Source organism: Rhipicephalus sanguineus, unplaced genomic scaffold (genome assembly GCF_013339695.2).
Source record: "Rhipicephalus sanguineus isolate Rsan-2018 unplaced genomic scaffold, BIME_Rsan_1.4 Seq4835, whole genome shotgun sequence".
NCBI classification, from domain to species: Eukaryota; Metazoa; Arthropoda; class Arachnida; order Ixodida; family Ixodidae; genus Rhipicephalus; species Rhipicephalus sanguineus.
In genome coordinates, this window is record NW_023615351.1 from 48,979 (window position 1) to 54,301 (window position 5,323).

At 48.7% G+C, this 5,323-nt stretch overlaps 1 pseudogene; it reads left to right on the top strand.

The window, feature by feature from the left end:
* The first annotated feature begins 260 nt into the window (after positions 1-260).
* Positions 261-1,375, top strand: LOC119377507 (la protein homolog; annotated as a pseudogene).
* The last annotated feature ends 3,948 nt before the right edge of the window (positions 1,376-5,323 follow it).

Genomic DNA, 5,323 nt, shown 5'->3' on the forward strand with positions numbered 1-5,323 from the left:
ATTTTTTTGTTTTCCTTTTTTTCGCTTGCTTTTAGTTGTCCCCACAATACGTAGATGGCGACGGTGACAGCGAGCCGAGCCGCCAACTGCATGGTCACATGGGCTTAACGGAAGTTTCGCTGGTTTCGCTACCAGTTTGATATAACTTGGTCAATGCTTGTCCGACATCGTTCAGCGTCCGGCTCATTGTGCGTCTGGAATCATTACAAAACCAGCTCCGCCCGTCTGACTTTGTTCAACGACTGTCAGAGTGTCGTGAAATGGCTGCCCGCGGAGATGTGAGGTTCGAACTATTCGAGGCGGAAGATGAAAGGGAGACCTTGGACTATGATATACTGGACAAGATCATCAAGCAGCTGGAGTACTACTTCGGCGACAAGAACTTGTCTCGCGATAAGTTTCTTCAAAGGAAGCTCGAGTCAGGAAACGGTTGGGTAGAAATTGACGTGCTGCTGACATTCAACAAGCTCAGGAGCCTCACTTATAAGAAATGGACGGTTTCCGCGGCTTTCTATTGGAAGGGCAGCCAGCTTTTGGAAATAAGCAGAGACGAAACAAAGGTGCGTCGCAAGCCCGCCCATCCGTGGCCAAGAAGGAGCAGGACAGAGCTGGACGAGCTGACCGTCTTCGTCAAGGGCTTCCCGCTGAACACATGCACGGACGAGCTGGACAAATTTTTCGGACAGTTCGGTCAGTCCGTCGACGTCTTCATGATGTGCCATAACAAGACTCGTAAGTTCAAAGGCTCTGTGTTCGCAACCTTCGCGACGAAAGATGAAGTTAATGCGTTTCTCAGCAGGGAGAGCGTAAATTTAACGAGATGGAGCTGACGCGGGCCATCAAGCAAACGCGGCACGCCATTCGGGTCAAGAAAGATGCCGAGTACGAAGCACTAGCTGAACCCGCCGAGGAGCTCAAGGTCGTGCCCGGCTGTTTGCTGCGCGTCACAGGACTTGATAAGGTCACCACGTGGAAAAGCCTGAAGGAAGCGCTCGAGCCGTACGCCAAGGTAGCTTTCGTCGATTACTGCGAGAGCAAAGGCGAAGCCGTGCTTCGTTTCATCGAAGAAGGCGCTGCTCATGCCGTACTGACCAAGCTTGAGCAGCACGGCAAAGGCTTGCATATCGACGGCAACCGCGTAATCGTCGAGGCCCTTGAAGCAGGCGAGGAGGTTGAGTACTGGAAGAAGCTAGCCGCCATAAAGCGAAAGCTGAGAAACCGTCGGGGCCGGCACAACAGTAGGAGCGTCCAGCGCGGCAAGAAACGCAGAAGCGAAGAAAGAAGCATCTCGCCGGATAACATGATGGAGTGACTGGTAATAAAGAGTACTTGTTCCAAACCTCGTCCATTCGTATTTCTGATAATTTTGCCACGCTATCTTTTTGCTAAAGAGGCTGACAATAGCAGCCATTGCAACGTCATAGCAGCCATAGCAGCCATTGCAACTCGGATGTCGAGCACTATCCCGCTTATCTTACTTAAGGCGTCGGAAGGGTACACCCTCGCAATTGTTTAACGCGATAGCGTTAGAGCTCGTTTCGCGCACATGCCGGCGTCGCTTCGTTGGTTGTGAGCGAGAAGGCGGCGCTGTATCAACAAAGCGCCCAGCTACGCCAGTTTCCTTACAGACGTGTAGCGTGTACTTCGCCAATTTGCAAAATAAATAATTGTATGGCGGTGGGCACTTCACAACTGTACTTGCATTAGACATTCTAGGATAGTTTGAAACGACAAATGTCACAATGTTAAACGGCCAGACGTTCATCTGCTTGCGGCAAGGTTGAAGCATTCACCGAGAAGCGAATCCAGGCGAACGATTAAGATGATGTGAACGGGGTCCGATCGCGTTCCATTCCTTAAGGTGGAGCTCGAGCGTCCTCGAAACTGTTTAATAGTACTATCGCGTGAGCGTCGACCCCACGATACGGTAGCGCCTAATATCGGCGAGAAGCAACGAGATCAGCGGTGCGACGATCAGCGTTACTCCGGCTTTCTCAACTCATGATCGCACAGATAAGGCCGATCTTGTGTGTGCAACAGCGTAGCAACAGCGTAAGTAAATAGTGTAGCAGTTAGCCCTTGCACACGAGTGTGCTCTCTGCGCCTGTGCATCAGGTAGGAAATCTTGTTAATTATCCGATATATTACGCGCTACCATGTCCAGGCATCCACTCTCGCGCAATCTAATTGAAAAAAAAGAATGTTGCAGTAGCTTAGCTCGGCTATGCCAGCATAACGTAGCTCTCCTGGTTGTCTAGGATTAGGCTGATTATCATGCTTACTGCTGCTCCAATGACACACACACGGTATACATATTATGTGGCACATGTATATTTATTTTGCCAGGCAACTACTTCGGGATCTGATGAGTTAAGCTTCTCCGCTATTCTGCGCCGTTGAGCAGCATTTGCGCTCTCCTTCTCCATGGCTATACCATACTGGCAAACGCCAGTCAGAGGCTCTGTCAAGCGGCTCCAGCGCAGTGTCAGACGGCGAATGCACAGCGAAGGCGAATAGCTGCGCGCGCGCCGGCGCCAATACGTCTGCCACGGCTACGACGTCACTCCTTTGGAAAGCGCAGACCGGCGGCGGTGAGTCGTGCACGGCAGCGGCGGAGTGCGCGGGAGGTGCCGGCTCAGGTGCGTGACATCACTGATCCTCGCGCATGCGCAGCACACCTCTTCAGGAGCCACGCGAAACTGACTCGGCTAGGCCTGTGTAGCTAACACTACAAAATTCCGAGGGTGTACTCTGGATACAGTTCCACGCCCAAATGGGTGAATTAACAATGATTACTCCCTTCACACGCCATTATGTGTGGCATGTTTTTCTAAGGGGTATTTTATCGCGTTTTGCACGCTCTCCACACCCATATTTACGTAAAGTGTGGGAAAACGCCATAAGGTTCCGAAATTACATTCGGAAAAACTTCTTAGTAAGGGTGTTTCTGCAACACCACCTAGACTTCTTCAGGCCTCCGCACTACCCGCGTGACGTTACGGACCTGGCCCGACACAGCTAGCTTCGGTCGGCGCAGATCAGCGTTGTTTTTCGCATGTTTCGGCATTAGTGATGCAGAACTATCGATGGTACTATCGATACTATCGATAGCTGAGTCATTATCGAACTATCGATGGTGAAAAATACTTATTATCGATAGCGCTATCGATAGTAAAAAATTTGATGGTACTACTGATAGTATAAAATCAACAGCGTGGGCTCACTGCAGAGTAAACTTGGTTCCCCGCTCTCGTGGTACATATAGGGAGCCGGAGGAACAGGCTGAAGGGCAAAAAAGTGGACATGATTGAGTCCTTCACCAGAGTGCTTTGCTGACGCATGATTATAAAGTCAAACTGTTCAGCTGTAGCGGAAAAGGAAGCCTTTACATGTGGTGGGACTGCGCGGCTTCAAATTGATATTGCATTTTATGATTTCCAAATAACAAAATATCAAGAAGTTAATTGTAAGGTGTAAGTGGTTGCTTTTGGATACGAATTTATTGATGAATATATTGCCCATTTTCACTGCAGAAATAGATAATTTCGCTGCCAAAAATTGCTCATAAATTAAGCGAAGCTGGTAGTAGGCTATCGAAAATATCTTCGCAGTATGGCCGGCCAGCAACCGCATCGTTATTCACACCACTATGGAGAGCATCGTGACGTGATCGCGATGGTGAAGATGCTGCAGCAAGACTGGCAAATACGGAGCTCTTTATTTGGGCGAACTTGTGCCCAGAAAATCAAAGCTCAAGATACAAGCGATACGTGCTGCGCACTGATAGCGACGGGAGCAGTCGTCAGCCGTTGAGTAATTTCATCATCGGTGAAACGCGTCGTCCTTTATACATCAGTCATCAAACCTTCCAGCGTTATCGCTGGGCTCGCGTAAGCTCTCGAATAAATTTGATTACTCGCGTCCGGCGCGTAATCTTAACAGAATTATCTCAAACAATTGTGAAGCTTCTCAAACATTACGGCGCGGTCTTCGTCAAACGTTGCTAACAGTCTTTGTGGGTGAAACCCGAATAAGTCAAAACAAAGCAATAAACACGCATGGCAGTAATATCGCTAGTAATATTACTGATTGTAACTACCGATTGGACTATCGATAGTTTGTCGATAGTAGCACTATCGATAGTTTCAAAAAAACTACCGATGCTATCGATAGTCAATTTACCGATCGTTCTGCATCACTATTCGACATACGCATGCTGTGACCAGGTTTTACACTGAAAAAAGATTAAAAAACGAGTTGGCTGGCAACAAAAATAAAATATTTATTTTTAAATACAGAACCTATGCATTTGTTCATTGCACGTATAGCATACACTCACAACTTCATCTGCACGCACAAAAGTTCTGCTAAAGCATATGACAGGTTTGGTTTGGCACGTCACTTTTCGGTCAAACATAGCGTAGACGCTTCTGGCAAAACGAATGCACATAAAAAGATATGCTAACATACATGAGGCGTGGGTTCTGTTTACATGCTACAATCGGCTATAGGGAACCCAAGCTCAAGTTGCGGCTCTGTCGGAAAGCTCTGAACGTTAGCGCGGCCGACTCAGCCCCTTTCACGGGGTAGCGGTAGCGCACGCGTTCTTCTCTCGGTGCGGGTAATTGAGGGACCGTCAGAGGCTTGCTGTGGAAGCTGCGCATTTCCGCGATGGCAGAACCGGACTCCGCGAAGCGCAAGCGTGTCCGAAGTATTGCGGTTTAGTGGCCAGCCACAACAGTGCAGACAAGGCACCGATTCACGTGTTAAACTGTATCGGTTCCCGGGCGTGTCGCACGAGAAATAAGGCGGCAAGCGTGGATAGCGGACAGCGCTGTCTCGCCTTCTATTTGGCTGTCTGAGTTCATCGCTTTCGTTCGTTTCCGACGACCTGAATCGGTAAGTACGGGGCGCATGCCGCAGCGACTACAATATGATTACTCGCTGTCTTCTCGCATTGTTAAAGTCCAGTTACGGTGTAGGTGTAGCAACTTTGTGTTTGATTCCCCGTGCTAGTGAACCTACCCGTCGTTGTTGAACGTTCACATTCGCGTTATACAGTTAGCGTTGTGCGGTTGGTTGAATTCAACTGAACTCGGCACTTGTCAGAAGTTCGGCGCCTGCATTTCACGCGTCGGGAAGCTGCTTATCACGCCGGAACGGACGTCTGTGCATTTTCAGCAAGCTTTGACATCGTTCTGCACGTTTGCTTTGTTTTTTGTCACTTATTAGGGTGATATATATTTAAGCCGCTAAATATAACTGGTACTTAATACATGCTTTGCAATTGCAACCTTGAAGTAAACACCTTCTGATTTGTGCT